A 22521-nucleotide genomic window follows, 5' to 3' on the forward strand; every position below is an offset into this window, starting at 1 on the left:
TCCAAAATCACTAGATTTCTGATTTCAGAAAGAAACCCGAACACATGCAGTCCATATTTACACTTAAACAATGCCTATTTGTTATTCATAAACTTGGCCAGCCCATTCACTGTAAAGTATTGAGGAGGTAGGATAGATTCTTCTATTTTTTAAACACCAGAAGAACTAACAATAAGGCCACTTTCACACTAGAGATTTAAAATTCTCATTGAAAAATTCTAAAATTGGATTCCTGCGTCATAGTGCGTTTCAGCAAAAAGTTTGAATTTTGCAACTTCTGGTCTCATGATGGAGCTTCACTTTTGTGTACCCTTGCATTTTTCCTCTATGTCCTTGCCACAAACCATTGCCATTCAGATTAATGTATTTGTCGTGTTGGAAAAGTCCACCAAACCTTATGTGGTTCCTGGCTGTGTGTAGCACTTGCTGCTCTGCATATCCTTCCTTCAACATTAGAAAAGAGTGGCTTACTGTATTTGTGTGTTGCTCAAGTTTATTTTAAACAAGATCTCTGATTATTTTAGTCTCACCTTGGCAGGTTTTTATTTTGTTTTTTATTTTATTTATTTTTTTGCACATTTAATTCTGTGAACCTGTCACAATGCAGGAATTTCAAAGGGTTATTGCAGGATGGGGCAGCGTAAAATCAGTTGGATCAAAATGTGTTGTTGAACGTTGCACATGCCATAGGGGTCTTGCACAAAAAAACTAACTTTAGGGGGAAGCAAAATAAATACAAATATTAAATGAGTAATTTAAAAGGGTCATGACATGTCTTTTTTTATTATTTTATTATGTTCCTTGAGGTTCACTTTTAATATTAGTAAAGTTTTTTTTTTGGCACAAAAAACAGTCATATATTTGTAAAACATGATCATTTTTCACACTCATGCCATAGAAGTCATGCTCGAAAATGACTTGCATTTTAGGTAGGAACAAAATAAATAAATAAAAATATTAAATATGTCATTTAAAGAAGTCATGACATTCCTTTTTTATTATTGTATTATGTACACTTATAATATTAGTAAATTGTTGTGCACAAAATAACAGTCATATATTGAATATATAAATTGAATAAAAATATATTACAACTGTATAGTAAAATGTAATATTCACTGTTATAATAATAATAATAATAATAATAATAATCAAAATATCACAAGCAAGACAAGCAAGAATAAAAGTCTGGCAAAAGAAAATGCAATGACATGTTGAAAAGTTATATTTTCACTTGTTAAAAGTTTTAAGAATTTATTGATTAGACACCATTATAATGATGAAATTAAATTCAACTTTAAAAAATGTTCTGGAAAGTTCTGGAAAATAATAATAATTATTAAACTATAATTATTCAAATAATTATTAAATCATTAAAAATAACTAAACTGGTGTGTTCAATAGCACATTATAATATTAGCATATTTTTGCTGTGGTATTGAAATTGGTATCGAGAACCTTGAAATTTCACTGGTATCGGTACCGACTACTGAAATCTTGGTACCGTGACAACACTACTAGCAGTAGGCAGTTATTTTCAGTATTTATGATGTACTCAGGCTTTAATTGTGCATTTGTCCCTGCTCTTGTCCTTAGGTGATCACTCTACAGGCCACAGTGTCCAGTCTGAGGACGGATCTTGAGCTGGAGAGGGAGAGGGGGCAGCACTCAGTACGAGAGGCAGCCAAGGCCGAGCAAAAAAATGAGCTGAGACTGGAGCTCAGCACAGCACAGGCCACTTATAAAGATTGTATGGAGCTGGTAAGGAGCTCTGTTCCACTACTACAGACAAAATGTTCAGTGCATCACACACTTAAGTAAAATATCTCTGGTTTATCCATTATGTGTGTTTTACTGGCCGAGCACAGTAGAGACATGGCAGGCCAGAGGAGTGAGCAGGTCCGTCTGAAGCAGTGCCTGATCCAGTGGACAGAGAGAGCTGCTCAGGAGGAAAGAGCCAAACAGATGAGTGTAGATCTACAGAGAGTACATAGTGAGAGCAGGTGCTCTCAAGAGGAGGTAAGTCTGATACCCCAATACCCAGGTTTATGTAGCTCAACTGGTAGAGCATGGTGTTAGCAACACCAAGGTCATGTTTTTTATACACATATGTGCTACACACAGAGAATTAGTATACTGTATATGTATATGTTACAGCAAATTTAATTTGCATTTTGGTATATGGTATATGTGCTGGAGCAGCTGGGAAGGGTCCGCTTATGTTATACAGTATGAGAGTGGCATCTAGAGGTGAAATAAAAACTGTCACTTCACTGATGCCTTGTGGTGTTTGTTTTGACACTTGAGACAACACTGCATGGAGCGGAACACTTCAGATGAGGATTTAAAACATCAACAATGCAAAGGTATGAATACAGTACACTACAGTACACCTTGTCATATCATTATAAAGTAAATAATTTGTTGACTAGATGCTGCATTAGTAGAGAACAGCAGTATGTTTGCGGACAAGTCTGAGAATCCTCAGTGTAATACGATGACTTCAGATCAATCACATTCTTGTGCTAAAAAAGGCTAGACACAGCACAACAAATACAGTTTAACAGAAAGCAGGTGTCTCAATATGCTTTTAAAGTTCTTTTTAATTAGACACATAATCTAAAAAACAGCGCTCCTGCACGAGATGCTGAATAAACAAAAACAAAGGGAAACAAAGACTTTCGTCTAGCGCACGTTTACATAGATAAACAAATGGATGGTTGCAAAAGCGTGCAGTGTGAACAGCCCCTTACAGTAGATGGAGGTCTTTGGCTGTTGTTTCTTGCTCTCTTATAAGCGTTTCTCAGATTAAGCAATGAGTTGTTGAAATGCTTTGTCAGGAAAGATGTTCAACTTGGAAATGTGTGTCTCGAGATCCTCGCATTCAGTTCCAGTCTGTTGTATTCTGTCTGTCTGAACAGCCCCTGACCTGGGCTCATAGTCTGAGCCGCTTCACCACCGAGTTCAGCCGAATACCACTGCTATCTGTGAATATTGCTACTTTACATACAATTGTACTGAATAAAAAAAACAATGTAGTGTTTTGCTGTTATTATGAAGCTTGAGTCTGGAGTAATAGGAGTCAGTGCAAGTGTAACCATGTGAACTGTCTATTGTAGCGTTTCCCCCTTCATTTTACTTTTGACTTAACATTTTAGAATATGGACTAAAACTTTTTAGTTATTTATTTTATGCACATTAGTTGAAAATGAAATGCTCTTTCTTAACAGCCAGCATAGGAATGTTCTATGCAATAATATAACGGTGCTGAATGGTTTATGTATTTATTGCGCCCTCTTGTGGACTAAGGAAACAACGTCAATTTACAAAATCAGCTGACTTTAATATTCAAATATTACTTCATATATATTAATATTTATATATTTATTTCATTTAAAAAAGTGCAGTACATTTTCATGGTTCAGTCAGTACTGTTTATTTTTGTAATAAAGTTCAGCACTATGTTACTTTGAGTGTTATTTTTTTCATTTAGTATCAATTTTAAAAACTATCTGTTGATTAATTGGTTATCGGCAGGTGCTGCCCAACTTAGTTATCAGTATCGTAAAATCTACTATCGGTCGACCTCTAACACACACACACACACACACACACACACACACATACACACATGTAGCATTTTAATTGTCTTTCCTATTTTATTGGCTCTCCACTGCAGTGTGCACTCTCTGGGTAAAGGTCAGACTCCTCTATATTGTACACTGACAGCGTTGCTAGCAAAGAAAAAAAAAAATGCTAAGAGTAATGAGAAATTTAGTATGAGCTGGAATTGCCACATCATACGAGTGTAATAGTAGTCAGTTAATGTATATAGATTGTAATGCAGGTATAGATGAAGACAAACCTTATATCCTCTGCCTGGAAAGCAATATTATCAAAATGTTATGCTTTATACATCGCTATAAACCAAATAATACTATATTGAGACATTCAAAATCTTTAAAGGTGAAGTGTGTATTTTCGGCACCACTTGTGACACCTTAATATGTCTCAGGTGCCTCATTTCATGTAAGGCTACGAGACTTTTTTTCTCCCGTTTTATCGCTCTACAGGTGAAACTCATCAGTCTGATCACTTAGAAATGTAATAGCACACTTCTCATCAACAAGCCATATGATTTGACATCATTCATGTTCACAGCACAAACAGAGCAGGTCAAGTTAAGAACCAAAATGCAATACTTAGAGTTAGTGGTTTTAAAGAAGTATGAGCAATAGTGATAATGATACTCTCCCTTTTATTAGGGCTGTCAAGCGTTTTTAGGTCATTTTGTTAAGTTTGTCATAGATTGAAACTTAGAAAAACACGTCTCAAGATCCCTGCATTTGGAATTGTGCTCCATCCAGCTGTGTTCGAATGCAAGAACATGTTCTCATCTTGTGCTGTGGCTAGTGTCAAGCAAGCCTGAGTGTGGTTTGTTTTCTGTACAGCTGTGCGTTGCCTATCCAGCTGGAGTTTCAAGCTTGAATTGCTCTAATAGGAATATTCTATTTTATGGTCTGGGGACATGAATAATTGTTTTTAATATATTAATCACACTGAATTAAATCACATTAAATCAACTGCCCTACTTATTATACATTTTACACCATTATAAAGCATATAGACTATATTGAGACCCAAACAACCATACAGAGTTGCAAAAAAATCACCATTGTTCGGGGAAACAAGCAAATTCCCTGCTATACAGTTAGTCCTGCCCCAAACTCACGCACGCCTTTGGTTGAGTCAGTTGAGTTGATTTTGATGTTTTGATACTACCACAAAGCTACAGTGTTTACAGGAAATCAACCCACAAATGGCTAGTTGTTTCTGCACATTAAACTGGCAAAGGAGGAAGTATTTCAACATTGAAATACTCCCTCTATCTTTCCCTCCAGGCCCAAGCGTGTGAGGTGTGGCTGGCGGAGCTGCATACCCAGCTGGGAAGCTCACAGCAGTAGGCACAGCAACAGGTGGCAGTCCAGAGAAGAGGAGTTACTCTTGCTGAAGATGGAGGGGCCTCTCTCAGAGAAAACTACCAGGCTAAAGTAACTCAGGTCAGTCAGACTATTGCAGTATTTATGGTTCTCAACTGGTCGGTCGCAACCCACTTTCTGAATGCGTTGAGGACAACAGGGAAAAACAATGCTAAATGCAAATGATAAAACCCAACTAACCATGTAACTATGTTTAGATATGATAGCAAAATAAACCAAATTATCAGCTTTTAAAGGGGAGGAGAAAATGCAACAAAATAGGCAATATAAATCTCTACTGTATTTTGGTGCAAATTCATTTTTGAATTTGGTAATATGGCTAATACTAATACAATTTGACCTCGAGTACTGTTATCAATGCATTTACAAAACAGTCATTGTCTTACTCAACCTATGTCATGTTAAAGGGGAAGTTCACCCAAAAATGAGAATTCTCTTATCATTTACTCAACCTCATGCCATCCCAGATGTGAATGACTTTCTTTTTGAGATATGAGCTGAGATATTTTTCTAAAAATCTTTGTTTGTGTTTGTTTGTGTTCTGCTGAAAAAAGAAAGTCATACACATCTGGGATGGCATGAGGGTGAGTAAATGATGAGAGAATTTTCATTTTTGGGTGATCTATCACTTTAATATGCATTTGCATATTATTGGGCCTATGCACACCATAGGTTGTTTAAGGACATTTTATCTTAACTTTTATACAAACATTTTTTACTAATTTGTTGGGTCATCACTTGATCCTGAAGCAATATCAGTTGAACACCATTGATTTATACTGTATTATGCTATATATTTGTGTCTGATTTTGTGCAGGTTGAGACTGTACTCACAGATGAATGCTGTAGATCAGAAGTACAGTGCAGCTGTGTGTGAGGTGAATGTTTTGAGGCAGTGTTTAGGAGATGCATGGAGTGATGGCTCTCGTCTGCACAGGGAAAGTAAGCTGGTTGTGACCAATCTGAACCAATGGGTGAAGGAGCAAAAGTAAGACTACAACATAATGCACTAACAAAAAATTATCTAAAAGTACTATGGTAATACCGTGACCATACCAATGCTATTCATAGGTGTACCTTGGAGTACAATGTAAATTCTTTCATTAGTATGATACAGTATATAGTATATTACTGTGCCATGGTACTGCCACAGTACACATATTTTTGAAAGGGTGGAAAGTTAAACACACATTACAAGGCCATAGAGGTCTGCACGGGCCTTTAAATGAAACCCGGCCCGTACCCGAGACCATGTGGCCCTACCTGGCCCGAATGATACCGTCAGATTTTAAACCCGACCCGAACCCGAAATTGCTTACTATCTAATTTCTTCTCCTAGCAAGTACTGTTGCAATAGGCTATATTTTATGTAAGCATATAGGCAACATTTGTAACAGTACTGAAATGGTAAACAAACACAGTTTTAACAAGGCACAGCAGCCCCTTAGTACAGGAGAGCAGAAGGGGGGAAAAAGTACCATTTATTTGCTGAAACTTCACTTGGTGCAGAACAATCTGGAATAAAATTAAACAATGCAACAGTCCCCTCTATACAGCCTGAACTTGTTCAGATTGTTGAATCTTTGTGACAACTGTGCTGAAAACAATCTAGAAGCAGCGCAAAGAATGAAACAGAGTGCAGGTGTCTCAACATGAGTTTTTGAAGTTCTTTTTAACTTGACATGGTGCTTAAAATATGCCGGTCCTGCGCGAGATGCTGAAGAAAAAGCGAGATGTGGTGCAAATGTCAAAGACATTCGTCCAGCATGTGTTTAAGCAATGGGAAAACAGATGTGCGCAAAAACACATTCTGTGTGAACGGCCCCTAACTCGTCCGTTTGTGCGAATCTGTGAGTGAGAGCGCGTGCGCGAAACAAGTTCGGTAAGCCTGTTTATGTTTTCATTAATTACAAACCCGACACGAACCCGAAGTCCTACTTGAAAAACTGACCCAAACCCAGACTGACTATACATTATAATTTACATAACATCAAGTTTGTCTTTTATTGCATTACATCTAGCAGATGGTATCTCATGTTACAGTGCATTGACCCTTTTTGAACCAGCATATAAATATTAGAAGTACAGAAAGTGTCTTGAGTGTATATGAATTTCTGCATCCAGACAGGGGCACTGTCATAATGGTCGTATCATTATCATTCAGCATCGTGGTTCATTGTGACAGCAGCTCACAACTTCCTCGCTGCTGCCCATTATCTCTGCCTCTGCTCCTCTCCAGGCACACTAATGAGAAACTGGCACTCAAGATCAAAGACCAGAGCAGGACGATCATCTACCTGACAGCTGAGAGTAAGCCCTGCTCTCCCTGTCCAAAGCTGTTTCCGCACCTCTCAGCTTGGAGTGTGTACAAACATGGATTTTAGGTCCAAGTAGCTGGTCATGCGCATTCAAATGTAGAGTGAGCGTGCATGTGTGTGAAATGGAATTAGACTGAAACGTTTGTCTTGTCTGCACTCAGTCACCTTCAGGAGAATGTAAAGAGTCTACAGGGGGAAATCAGGAAGCTGAAAGCTGAGATGGATATGAAGAGAATGGAAGCAGAGAGACTGAAGGTAAAGCTCCAGAACACAGCTTCCAAACATACTCAAGCAAAGCTTTTAAACATATTCTAGCACAGCCTCTAAATATACCTTAGCACACAGCATATATAGATGCTGCTGCACAGCCTCTACACATACTCCATACATTACAATCCACAATCGAGCGCAATGGTGACTGGCCACTATTTTTAGCCTTCTTGGTTCCGGAAATGTAAGCGAAAAGCCCCATTCACACCACCAGCAACATCGCGCGAGACCACGACACCATCCCATTCATTTTCAGTGAGAGCACAGCGACTTCCGGCAACACGAGCTGTTGCGGCCATTTGCGACAGAGATCGCCGTTGGAAGCGACAAGACAAATTGAGAATTTCAACTTTATGCAAATGACGAGCCACATTCGTGAGCGACTACCAATGAGAGTGAAGACAGTGTAGCTCACATCATCTGTCTCCAGGCAGGGTGAGTGTGAGATACTGGAGTCGACTCGAGTGCAGGCAAGATGGAGGAGAAGTTAAAAATATAGTCACCTTTGTGGTGCCCAGGTTGTGCCATGTGCCATCCCTAGCATACAGGTCTTATATGCATGTTTAGCTTTCAATCACCAGTCCATTCTGATTTTTCTTCTACTCCTCATGTCCTTCCTAAATGACCCAATGCTGGCCAGTTTCTATTACATTTCCTCCTGTCTCTCCCTTTCATTATATTTTCTCTTGTTCTCTGTTATCCCATACTCTCATGCATAGCATCAGCGAGACCGTCTTTGTTGTGATTAGGTAGGTATTTCTATCAGATGCAGAGAAAAAGGTGTCTTATAACCAGTGAAGTTCTGTGTTACCATTATCCATCTCATTCTGGAGTGTCTGTACTCTCGCTGTGAAGTGATCCAGCTCTGTAAGTAAAGGCTCATCTTCTGTAATAGGATCTGATGTGATTCACACTTGTGAAATTGGAAAGTTTAGAGATGATTTAAGGAACTTTTGGCATGGTGGAGGCCGCAGCTGGATGTGCTGGTCATTCAGCTGGTGTTGACCAAACTGATGAGAGTTTGAATCCATTCTCCTCCCTGTTTTTTCTCAAGGTCCAAAACCTGCCCCACATCCCATCTTATTCCATTATTATTTATGGGGAAAGAAAGAGAGACTTTATCAGGTTATGCTACTAACGAAGTTTTTGATGAAGACAGGTTGAAGAGCCACCAAAGCATCAAGTATTTTATTGCACAGTCATGCAAGGAGCATGGTTGCATGTTTAAAGGAATAGTTCACCCATAAATGATCATTCTCTTATCATTTACTTACCCTTATGCTGTCTTAAACTCATATGACTTTCTTCTGCGGAATGCAAACAAAAATATTTAGATGGAGATATGATGTGAACATATCCATTCAATGCAAGTCTAAGGGGTTCAACACTTCCAGGCCTAAAAAAGGACATAAAGGTAGCATAAAGGTAATCTATAAAACTCATGTGGTTTGACCCATGTCTTTTGGAGCGATATGACCAGTTTTGTGTGAAAACAGACCAATATGTAACTCCTATTTTTGCTTTAAATCTTGACATCTGTAGTCTCCTGGGCACGATCATAATTTGAAGCTCGATTACACTTCCTCACACTTGAAGAGCGTGTATTCTTAGTTTTCTTAGGGTTTCTCCATTTGACCTGAACATAATGTGCCTTTTCATAAAAATGTCAAAATGTCTGATATTTAAAAAAAAAATTACAAAAAATAAAAACTTCACACACAGTCTAAAGGGTTCTCTCTGTTTTCATTTTCTTTTTCTTTTCACATGACATCAAAATGGCTACCTGCATGTTGATTTCATCACCTGACTTTGATTTAATGGACAAACATTTTTCAAATATTCATAAGATTTTAAAACAAAATTGTTTCAATGATTATTGTTTAATAAAAAATTATTCCAATCTACTTCTCAATACCAAAATTTCTTTTTTCAAGAAGTTCATCTTTTAATAAGACTTACGGTTTTATTATCGCCTCTGGACAGTCACATCACTTAAAAAACATCACATTTTTTACTAGAAAATATATAAAAATCATGTTCATCGTAGTAAAGGTGTATTCAATATTTGTGTTGTATGAATTACATTTATAATGTATTTTTGAATAACTTAATAAATTCTTACCAAAAAAGTTCCCATCAATTCATTTATAAATTAAATACCTTTCTATATGTGCCACTTCAAGCACTGATTAGTAATATCATCTAATGCTTTTAAAAATACCAAAAAATGCATGCTTACGGGTAATTCATACCAAAAAAGTTTTTTTATATACAGTATTATTAAAAGCTACTCTTACAGCAGTTATATGAATTTCTTTGCTTTTCAGTTATACGTCTTTAGATTCAATTTTGAATTAAATGTTCTGCATCCTGTTTGCTACCTCAAATAAAATTCTGTTATGTATGGCACACAACCGTGTGTACTCGTAACCACAGGAGTCAGGACTAACAACAAGCTTACTGCTTATTTCTTAAGACCGGATAACTAAGTGAAGCTCAGCTAATGTTCCCGGACACTCCAAATACCTTCGGTACTCTAAGAAAGAGTAAATACAAATAAACAGATAAAAGAGAAAATGGCATGCTCACACAGGGTTGTGATTTATTTATGACATGCAGGGCTCGTTCTTCATGCATGAATTCCCTGCTTTCATGAAGTGTCATTACCAGAGCTCTTTAGCTTACCTAACACACGGCCCACAGATATAGGACTATATGTTTAAATGTACTACGTGTGCCCCTAGAGGGACAGTAAGGGCACGTAGGGACGGGCAGAAGGGCTTGAGCCTTTGGATGAGTAGATGCAGCTATTAGTAAATCAAGAACAGAATCACTGCTTGATTTGTTGTAATAAATAACGTATACTGTAATAGCCTCAGTCTCTCCATCAGAAATGGATGGCAGATTTTATACCAGTGGAGGAGGGTACATTTGGTCGTTTTATGGCAGGCCTTGATCAAGATCATCAGAAGAGATGTCTATCACTGTGCCCTGAGCTACTGCCTTTTTTTTTCTTTACTAATGCATACATATTTGAAGACAAATAAAAGAGTCACTTTTACAAGACATGCTTTCCCCCCAAACCTCGCTATTCATTAGCAATTTCTACTTTCCCGTCCACTTCTTGCAACATCCCGTGATTGATGGAAAGCCTGCCATGTTTATTTGGCCATCGGGGAATGAAATATTCATATTGTAAGCTTTTTCAAGCAGAAGTTATCTGGGTGCAGATAAAATGGTACTTGGGATTAGATTTTCACAGCAGATTGCAGTTATTAAAGAGAAAAAAGGGAGGGGGTACAGGGAAGGTGCCATCTTCTGGAGAGGCAATCTATTTCTTTTCACGCATTCTTGGAGCGGCTGCATAGCCTCTTAATGCACTGGAGCAAAAGTGCTTTGGTCCGCAACCTTTCACGCCTTCCTCTCCCTTTTATATGATTGAATACTTAATAACTTTGACTTTGCTTTGAAAGCCTGCGCCATGGGGCCTGTTTCACCTGTCACATGGTGAGACTTGCCTACCTGGGTGTTTGTCTGCTGCTAACTGCTCTTATTACTAACTGTCTGTCAGCCTATTGCCCGCAGCTCAGCTCATCCGGTGCCACGTGCGTCTTCTTCGGCATGTCATTTTGTACTCTTTATCTTAATATCAGTCTGACTTTTAATGAAGCACTAACTCTGAACCACCATAAGTGGTGTGGTTGTAGGCGCTTGATTCTGGCTTAAAAAGTCTCTCTCTCCATCCACCTTTCCCTGACATACACAGAGCTCATTAACGCATTGAGTGCTCGCATCTCTCGCCGAATGTGACCCTGCCTAATTGTGCGGCAGGTTCATTTGCTTTCCCTGCATGATGTGGTGATTGCTTGTTTGTTCTCCTCAGGGCGTCTCTCGCACATTAAAATGATTGAGTCATTTCATTCCGGGCACATTTACCGAACTTTATTTGATAAGCTCGTTTCCCATGGAACCCACATCCATCTTGTTCGCTTGCTCAAAAATGTCTACCACTGTGGATTATTATTCACATTGCTGATTGTTTCACCGTCTAATTATCTGTGTTTGAATAATTTTGCATGCGCGAGCCTGTTTATCCTTTCGGAATTAAGCAGCACAAAAGGTCTCGCATTAGCCATGCCTTTGATGTCGCCAACAAGCCCATTGTATATGCTAAGCTGTCCGGCACGGTAGGCGAGGAAAGAGGGAATATGAGGAACTGTGACGCGAGAGATGTTTGCTTTTAATAAAGGGTGAAATTTACATGCAGCCTAAGATACGTGTTGCTAAAAAGGATACCTATTTGGTTAATAAGCTGGATTTGTTTTCCACAGAGAGCGCAAGGCTTCACTAAAAACCCTGATGAACTCTTCAAGATAGAGAGTGCTCATTATACATGGACAACTTGCCATAGATATCTTCAATGGCCTTTGACCTTTCATTTTGTATGCAGCTGTGATCAGACACTCAGATGAAGAGAAAAGGAGGGAGAAACTAGAGCCAGACAAATGATACTTGCAACTTGTATAGAAAATAAGCAGAACTTTGTTTACATGTGAAAACTAGATTTTTGCAATTCCTAAAGAAAATATAAATAATGGATGTGGATTCTGAGTGTTTTTTTTCTTTTCTTTTTTTTTTTTTTTTTGCATGTTGCTAGGGCGTTCTGGGTGGTTGCTATTTGGTGGCTAGGGTGTTCTGCATGGTTGCTAAGTCAAAGGAGCCCACATTCAAGTCTTCATGGGTTGCTAGATATGGCTTAAGTGCCTGCTTCAATGTAAGTCTTTAGGATTTTTTTTTTCAGGCAAAAATTCTTCCACATTCTTGTGTGAAAGTGACTTTCACTCTCACATTTAGCCACCTACTGGTTGGGGCTGGTCAAAAATGGAGATTGACAGTAAAAAAGTACATAAATATTTATCTGTTTCTCAAATCAAACTCATCGATTATGTAAGTGCGATTAATACCTGTTTTCCATGGGGCCAGATCCCGTGTCTTTGAGGCTGCCGACGCAATACGCTTTCAGTAGCACAACAGGAAAAGGTAAATACAGTATATTTGAATTGATGCAGAGATGTCTGATGAGAGATGACGTTTGTTAGTAACTTGGCAGAATGGGGTTATTTTGATGGACAATGTCAGTGTTTAATGGTTACTGTTGGTGGTTAGTTAAAATCAGTAATTACATTGTTTAGGGTCAGGTTCTTGTCATTTAAATCATTGCATCTTGCTTGCTTCTACAGTGAACAGTCAAAGAGCCAGATGAAGAAGAAGAAAGCACTTCTTGACCAACTGCAGCTCAAGTGTGTGCTTGCCTGTGCAAGTGGCTGTGCCAGGATCTAGCTGTATTTCACAGAGTCCCCATAAAAGCTGAGGAGAGAAGGTTACTAAAAAGCCTCATCATGTGTTTTCACAGCTTATTGTCCAATTTTCAGCATATTTACATGCACAGTTATTATTGAGCTGCAGCAGGTTTTTTTGCATAGACAAGCCACAGTCTTTATTTGTCTTTTCAAGTATACATGACACAATGCGTAATCAAATATTTGAAGAAAGAAGTCAGCAGAGGAAATGTTAAATACATGTCACATGTCACATTCTTTTAGAGCATGCACAACAAGGCAGAGGCCAATTGTGGTCAGATTAATGGGAATGCTGGCTGAAGCTGAGCTACAAAAACATAGGGTTGCCACCCGTCCTGCAAAATACGGGATCGTCCCGTATTTAAAGATAAAATGATGCGTCCCATATTGAATCAATACGGGATGCGATTTGTCCCGTATTTAAGCTGGTCAGATGGCATCACTGTGAAATAGTTCCAGATCCGCAATTTAACATTACTATAAATTGGAAAATTTGCCTATGGTGGTTAAGGGACCATCTGAAAAGTCCACACATTGTGCTAAAACGTGTTAATACTGTGGAGGATGTGGTAAGGGAACATCTGAAAAGTCCACAAATGGTGGTAAAACTGTGGAGGTTTTTCTATATAAATGTTCAATAAGATCAAACAATGTATGAATACAATCATAAAGACAAGTACAGGTGAAGGAAAAAAAATAAACCAATTAAATAAATAAAAATTATAAAAAAATTAAACAATATGTATAAACCATCCGAAATGTATACATAAGATAAAGAAGACAAATAATAGAAAAAATGTAAATAAATGTATTTTTAACATATAAATGCTGCTATTTATTTTTTTATTTTTTTATAAGTCATGGGTCAGGAAAATTCGCATTTTAGCATATAAGAAAGGATATAATTTTTTTTATTAATAACGCATATTAACAATGCATTTATTGCTAAAACTGTGGAGGATGTGGTTAGGGGCCTTTTATATTAGTAGTTTACATTTCACTAGTAAAAATTTTAGTTCTTGCTATCAAATATTATGTCATAATTTGCAGAAATACACATTCTTGATATAAAAAATTGAATTTCAACTTAATTCTGTAACTGCATTTTTACTAATAGAATTTCACAATGATGTAATTCACTCCCATTCAAAACACATTTACAGATATATGACCAAAGATTAACCACGAAACACATTGGTTCTTTGAGCTTGTTATGTGTTAGTCAATCAGCTCACTCACATGTGACGTGGTAAGCCAGTCTGCTCACATGGTGTAAATTGAATGTTCCTTTGACATGTAATCTGGCAACCAATCATCTTGCATCTCTCTCTTTTTGTAAAATTATATTTGCTCAGTTTTGCAGAGAAGCCAGTTTCACTGAAGCGTGCTGCTAGAGTTTTTTCTCTGAAACCCACCTCCACCCCAGCTTCACCTGTCTAGATCTGCTACATGGGGATTGTTTGTAATGTCTATTTGTGCAGCAGCATGTCATACATGCTTGATGCAGGATGTTTTGCATTTTGTCTAATTGTGCAGCAGCATGTCCACATGCTTAACTCAGTATGTATGTGTATTTTCTAGCAGTAGCAAGTCTCCATACTTGCTCTACAGCAGCAGCGTAGCAGATCTAGTCCACCACTGCCAATATCCTGTCAATATGTCAAAACCACATCGACATGCTTAACCTTTCCGAGAGTTGTCATAACTGAATTATAATTAGTTTCTTACTAGTTAAAATTCCAGTTTCACATATCAGCTATGCACTTCTTACTAGTAAAAACTAAAAATCAATAATTACTAGTGCACATGTCCATTCCTGATATCAACAATTGAATTACTACTCATGAAAATGCTGTTTTTTATATATATCTTTAAATGTACTTCAGCATGTTAGATTTGGTATTTCAGATATCTGGAAATGGATTTCAGATATTAATAAATTGGAGAGATAATAAATATATATTTAAAGGCTTTTTTACTAGTTTCAAACACATTACAGATGTCTGAAATTTACATTGCCACTAATGAAAACCAAATTACAGTTATCAAAAATTAGCATTTTTACTAGTTGTAATTCAACTGTAGATATCAGGAATGAACGTTTGCCCTAGTAACAATGTAATTATTGATATAAAGAAATTAGCCTTTTTACTAAGTAGTACATTTCTGATATCTGAAATTGGAATTTCAACGAGTAAGAAATTAATTATAGATAGCTATCTATAATTGCATTTTAAAACTGAAGTGTGTAACTTTTTCGGTGTTGAAATACTTTCTTCTCTCACAGCTTAATATGCAGAGACAACCATAAGTAAGCCATTTGTAGGTAAACGCTGTCTCTGTGGCACTATGAAAATTCCACTGTTTGTTTTGAGAAACCCGTCTAGATCTTACACTACAACACTGACTCAAATACAAATACGTAACTTGGGGGCGGGTTCAGAAAGCCATTTTTGGAATTCCATTCAGTGGAGCTAGTGTCGCAGACATTACCCACTTCAGTTTTAAACAGGAGCTTGTAAAATTCTGCTTATGAAAATGCAGTTACAGATGTCAGTGTTTTGTTGTAGTTGAAATTCCATTTTTGATATCAAGAATGGGTATTTGCATGAGTAATGACATAATTTTTGATGTCAAGTATTAATGTTTGTACTCAGGGCTGTTTCTGAGCATATGGGGGCCCTAAGCGAAATCCTACTTGGACTACTTCCAACAGAATTTCTCCCTTCCCTCTCGGGCCACAAGGGGGCCCCCTATAACTGTCTAATTGAGCCATAACAACTGCCTGAGGCTTACTCGCAGATTTTGGTATATTTAAAAATAAAAACATTTTTAAAACCTTTGCGGGTCCCCCTGGTGGCTTATTGCTAGAAACTGCCCTGGTTTTACTAGTGCAAATATAATTACTGAGATCAAGAATTAGCATTTTCACTACTAGTAATTCCATTGCTGGTCTCAAAAATTAGAATTTTAACTAATTAAAATTCAACTGTTGATATCTATACGCACGTGATTAAATGTGAAGGGCTTGCGATATTACATTAGCAGTAAAAATGTCAAACACATTGTGCTTTGACTTTCTACTCTAAGTTGTGATGCCTTTAAGTATTCATTCAAAATTGCACATCTTCCTTGTGTTGTGTTATTGCTTGTTGCCCTCACATATTTAGAGTATTCAGTATGCTAAGAGTTTTTGTCAGCAAGTAAGAGGGCTTGTTTGAAGTGTTCCGAGTCAATAGGAGTTGAATCCAAAGTGTCTTAAGTGACAAGCAGGGCTTAATTCTCCCCATACGGGATGAGCGGGCCACCTCTTTCTGTTCCACCAAAATCAATAGACAACATTCTATCTAGTGCAACAGTCAATAAGCAACACTTGGTGTCTGTAGAAACTAAAAAAGGTCAATAATTGTTATTAATGCCCTGAATTTCCCCGAGCTCTGTGTTTAAGGCCAATTCTAGTGTAACAGACTACCACAAGCATTGGTTGTGCCCTGAAGCTATAACTGTAATCACATGCAAAACAAGCGTGTGATTATGCAGTAAATAATGAGAAAGGGTTGTGAACAGCAACGCACAATAACGTAAGTAATACTTGGGGCATATGCATTTGTGTAGCACTGTTGTTCTTTGCACGTCTCATTTTAATGCTCATCCATTAAATGATTAATTTAATTGTTGTTCCAAAAAAGGCAATGATGCATTGCATGCAGCATTATAGAAGAATCATCAGTTATTATTTAAGTTTGTTGAGATAAATTTAGGCTTCATAAATCGAGTCTATTTGCAAGAGTCAAATCTCATTAACATTTTTGCATATTCAAGCTTGTAGCATCGCGTTCACTTATGTTACACGTGAGAACCGATGTTTGGTGTCACTTCGTGCGTTTTAATACGCGCATGCACAAATAAGATTTGATTTTACATTGGACATCAAATTGTGTCCCAACACAGTACAAAAATTGTTCATTGTATATAAGTAAACAAAAATTTCCTTATTCATGTTTTTTGATGATGAGGGTATGTCAGGCAACCTGTCCATGTTGGCACCTACCCAGTTTGGCTTGCTTCTTCCAAATGAGGAATGTATGCCAAAATAGTGTAGTCAGACTTTGTCTTTGACATTAACAACAAAAGATACAGGAAGGATTTTTTTTTTTTTTTTTTTTTTTTTTACGTTGATTAGCCTATTTAGTTTGCTATCTTAAGGGGTCGTTCACACCAAAAACGTTTGGCATCCATCTGCGTTTTTTTTTTTTTGTCAATATAAACGTGTTAGATGGACATCTTTTACATACGTGGAAAAACTTACGCTTCTCGAGACACCTCTATTCTGTTCCATTAAATGCACCATTCTATTCCATTCTAGCTTTTTAATGCAAGAACATGTTCGGCCTGAATGCCCCCTAACTGTGCATGGTTATATGGTTAACAGATGTTAACAAGCACAACCTTACTGTAAAGTGTTACTAATGCAAGTACTGGCAGTAGTTAACGTGAACTAACAATGAACTTTTACAGCATTTATTAAAGGTGCACTCAGTAATTCTTTCTTCATTAAAAAAGTTGATCTCCTAAAGACATTGTAGTTTTGCAGTATATGTAGGCAATCATGACCACTCACATTAAAATGAAGACTCCAGTCATATCAGTAACCTTATAAAAGCTGTTTTAGAGGGTCCGCACATGGGGGCTGCCATGTTAGAATCACATGACCAGCTGAATACTACTCGCCTAATCTCAGTAACCGTCTTGTTATCTGACACTTTCACTCATTGATTAAATGAATCATGGCTGACTGTGAATATTACATTTCTACAATGGCATCATAAACTGAAAACTATTAATTTTAAATGATGCTGCATCCAAGCCGCTAGGTGTCAGTGTAAGTCCAAGATGACACAAAGACAAAAGTTACTGAGTGCACTTTTAATTTTGGTTAATGTTAATTTACACATGTACTAAGAAATGTTAACATTAAATGTTAAAAATGTAAAAGTATGCGTTAGCATTAGGTAATGAACAAAAGTATTTTGAAGAAATTAACATTAACCAAGATTAGTAAATGCTGTAAAAATGGTTGTCCATTGTTAGTTCATGATACCTAATGCATTTACTCATGTTAACAAATAGAACCTTATTGTAAAGTGTTACCTTTGCATTTCATTATTTGTAGTTACCATTGTTTTTCCCTGCTGTATTAACAGCTTACCATATCAGAACAGACCTGCTTATTTTCGGGCATGGCTGACCAGTTACCTCCTTTTAGTATTATTGGTCCTAGAGTAATTTTTATTTCAAACACTAAAGCAAGCAACAAACTTAGTATTATTAGACTTGACATAAAACAGTCGTGTGCATCACTTGGCTGTTAAAATCACAATTTAAAGTGAATTAAGTGAGGGTGTTTTTTATTATTATTATTATTTTTATTTATTTTTTTGCTTTTATTTTGTATTCAAGAATTTGTAATGACACCTTGTCAGCTTCTATGGAAAGTTAAAGTGAGATGGAGGATCACTCTTTATTGCCTTTCTCTTTGTTGGCACTGACAAATACATGACATGATCCCTCCCGCTTTAGTCACCCTAAATCTCGGAGAGGAGAGGAGTGGAGGGCATCTGTTCTAAGTCCCACTGTAAAATGAACAGGCCTTAAGATTCAAAGCATCTCGGGATCCCAGAGCCAATCTGTGAGGTGAGGTTTTACCCTTAAGCCAGTGGCTCCCATTCACAGTGACACCAAGGCCATTATAATTCCCTTCATAATCACAAAGACCTTCAGCAGAAATCTCTTGTAAAAATGACTGCTGTCACTGCCATTCAGGAAGAGGATTTGAAAATGTCAGGCAATATCAGAGATTCGCCTCATTAAAGTGGGTGAGGGGGGCTTCCGCCAAAGACCATTATGAGAGGGAAGAGTTCACACTGCAAAAAATCATCAGTATTCAGTATTTTTTATCTAAACATCCTTCAAACAAGGTCAATTTTACATTGGGAAGCAAAATTGCTTAATATTGTTTTCAGAGAATAGATCTAGAATTAAAGGGACAGTTCATCCAAAAATGAAAACGTTGTCATCATTTACTCACACTTATGTTGTTCAAAACCCAGATGACTTGCTTTCTACAGGGAAGTAATTTCACAAAGGGAAATGTTAGACATTGTATGGAAAAATTATGCAAAGAAAGTGAATGGTGACTGAGGTTTACATTCAGCCTAATATTTTGTGTTCAACAGAAGCGATACAGGTTTGGACAAAATGAAGATTAGTAAATGATGACAGATTTTTTTTAAAAAATTTTTTTTATGTTATACATGTATATTTATTTTAAAATTAGATTCTCAACAATGTCTTGTTTAAAACTTGTATATATATATATATATATATATATATATATATATATATATATATATATATATACACAAGTATATATATAAAATATTTATTTATTTTATTTTTTTTACAGTCTATTTATAGAGTTTCAACTCACTAAATGCTTTCAAAAACAGTATAGGCTTCAGATTTTAATTGTATTTAAAAAAAAACAAAACAACGTATGCTATTTTATGGCTTCTTCATAGCCTCATGTTCATGGTAGTGCCTTTCAAAATGAAAACAAATACTCAGCTAGAAGCAAAAAAAAAAAAAAAAGAAAAAAAAAGACATTTTGTCATGCAGTGTCGTCTATCATAATTCTAATCAGAGAGTATTAGCTCACCTCTCTGCCTGATGGAAATCTGATTAAATGTCCTCTGGCTGTTGTGAATAATTCAATTGTGGTATGTTTGTGTCTGTGTGAGCTCATACTCTTTTGATCAGTACTATAAGTGATACAGAATTTATCTTTCAGGTGTTGTTTCCAAAATTCTGCCAGAGATGGAATCAAAGGCACAACAACAACAAAAAAAAACATGAACTATTGTGAAATTAATGCATGGCATCTAAAATGATGTTGGCTCCATTAAAAGATGACATCTTGAAATTGTAATAGCTCCTCCCTCCAGAACCTTATTTATCAGATGGTGGATTCAGATCAGACAAAACCCCTCCAGGTTTCTTTTTGACCAGAGTAAGTACTGAGTAAATATAGGGTCGGACAACTTGGCTAAACTTGTTGGATCTTTGACTCATGATCAGTGTTTACTCAAAAAAAAAAAAAGTATTACACTACAAATAAATAATTACTTCTTTAAAATTTTAATCAGGTTACTGACTACTTCATGGGGAAATAATCACACTGCTAATTATTTTTTACTTTTAATTCTAAAACACTTTTTACAGAATTTTTTTTTTTTTTTTTTCATATTTCCTCTTTGTTCAAGTCATATACTCACTAACACTCATTTCTCCCTTACAGTGACTTGTAAGGGGGCCCTTCAGCTGTCATATAAACATAATGCATGTTTTAAACGTGTAAAGGTATTTGTAACCCAAGTAATGTGCATAAAGGAAAATTCCGTGTTCGATACAAGTTAAGCTCAATCGACAGCAATTATGGCATAATTTTGATTTCCACAAAAACAAATTTAGACTCGTCCCTCCTTTTCTTGAGAAAAAATATTTGAGCTTACAGTGAATCACTTACAATGGAAGCGAATGGGGCCAATTTGCGGTGGTTTTAAAGGCAGAAATGTGAAGCTTATAATTTTATAAAAGCACTTACATTAACTCTTCAGTTAAAACTTGTGTATTATTTGAACAATAAAGTTGTTTAAATTGATGTTTTTTTTACGGTCATTTTGGGGTTGTGTAGGGTTTACAGGGTTACAGTGTCATGGCAACAAAGTTGTAAAATTAGTTACTTGGAGCTTCACACAGAAAAGGTTAGTAAACAATTTGATCACACTAAAATCATGTTAACATATATAATGTTTGTGGCTTTACTTTTTTCCCTCCCCAATTTGGAATTCCCAATGCGCTCTAGGTCCTCGTGGTGGCGTAGTGACTCGCCTCAATCCGGGTGGCAGAGGACGAATCTGTTGCCTCCTCATCTGAGACCGTCAATCTGCGCATTTTATCACGTGGCTTGTTGAGCGCATTACCGCGGGGACAGAGTGTGTACGGAGGCTTCACGCTATTCTCAGCGGCATCCACGCACAACTCACCACGCGTCCCATGTGCAGCGAAAGCCATTAGATCTGTCTAAAGTAAAATTTGCCTTTATCATCGTTTTATCTTTGTTCTGCACATTAACACTTTTATACACTCATCTTTGCAATGGTATCAGTGTTCTAATAAATAACAATAACAGAGTGTAATAAGCGCATATTAGCGCATTAGTGTCATTCATTCAAAATGTAAACAAGACGAATAAAAAAAATTCTACTGCATATATATTACTTTAATCATTGAGTGGTTAAAACAGCTTCTTTTACTGACTTCATGTGAATTCTACTCAGAATGAGGCATAAAGTCATTGATAACACATATTTAAGGTTTTACATGTAGCGTCCTCATATCTAAATGTACTTATAAATGCCTCCCACATCACTGTGGCGGGTGTCTGAATGTTCGGAAACAGTATACCATTGCTCGGCTGTGAACGAAGAAAGGATAAGAACTTCTACGGAAGTATATTGAGGCCTTTATGCCCCAGCCTCAGTTTGGAGATCAAAGTGAACTCAAATGATGTTTATCATAAAAATGTGTCATTAATATTTGAGATTGTTCTTCATTATTCCAAATCTGAGCACATTCTGAACCTAGACAAGGCTGTAACAATTGTATGAGTAGTCTGTCAATATTAATATAGAAACCCCATTTAAAAGGCATGTTTCTATAACCAAACCTTTTATTAAATCATATGTAAAATGGTTTAAATCTATATCGTTTTACACATTTTTTGAAAATATATTTGAATTTGTCAATTGCCTAAAAAAACCCTTGTCCCTTTCATCTGGTACACCACTTCTATGATATTTACTGTTATTTATTTGCTTATTTTTTACTCATTTTGCTTTCTTAGATCAAGTGTTAGTTGAAAGCCTTACAAGTGTATAAAAAAGCACAACAAATAAAGTAATTAGTAATTTTAATAATTTAAAAAAGAATGTTTGTCCCTTGATTTCATGTCATTGATGTTATCAATGTTAAAATATTCTGAATATATATATATATATATATATATATATAAAAAGCGGTGGAAAAGAACTTCTCAGGTCAAAGGTCAGAAGGGAAAAAAAAAGCTGCTCAAATGTGCGTATAGTGATTTTCCCACCATGTTAAAAAAGACTCATTTACATTTGAAGTGTAATTGTTTTTACATGGTTCATTCAAATGTCGTTGGTTTTACATTGTTTAATGTTCACGTGAAAGATTTTTATTGGGGGGGGAACAACACTCTTTAATGGCATAATTTATTGATTTTAGTCTGATCAGTGGTGTATGTTTTGTGATGCTATTGACACCATCTTAGAAAACACATCTTTAAAAATAATTTGTTACTGGTGTTATTGTCACTGGTGTTACAACACTTGTTTAATTTGTTAAACAAAATTAAATAATGAAATAAAGAACAACAGTCAAGTTGTAAAAAAAAATAAATAATTTACCCTCAACTTTTAAGGGCAAAAA

The 22521-nt window shown here is 36.4% G+C and overlaps 1 protein-coding gene across 3 annotated transcripts in view; it reads right to left on the reverse strand.

The window, feature by feature from the left end:
* Positions 1 to 22521, reverse strand: part of LOC127440458 (pre-mRNA-splicing factor ATP-dependent RNA helicase PRP16-like) — a 66045-nt gene that overhangs the window by 6322 nt on the left and 37202 nt on the right. The window lies entirely within an intron of this gene.

This window comes from Myxocyprinus asiaticus, chromosome 1 (genome assembly GCF_019703515.2).
Source record: "Myxocyprinus asiaticus isolate MX2 ecotype Aquarium Trade chromosome 1, UBuf_Myxa_2, whole genome shotgun sequence".
Classification (NCBI taxonomy): domain Eukaryota; kingdom Metazoa; phylum Chordata; class Actinopteri; order Cypriniformes; family Catostomidae; genus Myxocyprinus; species Myxocyprinus asiaticus.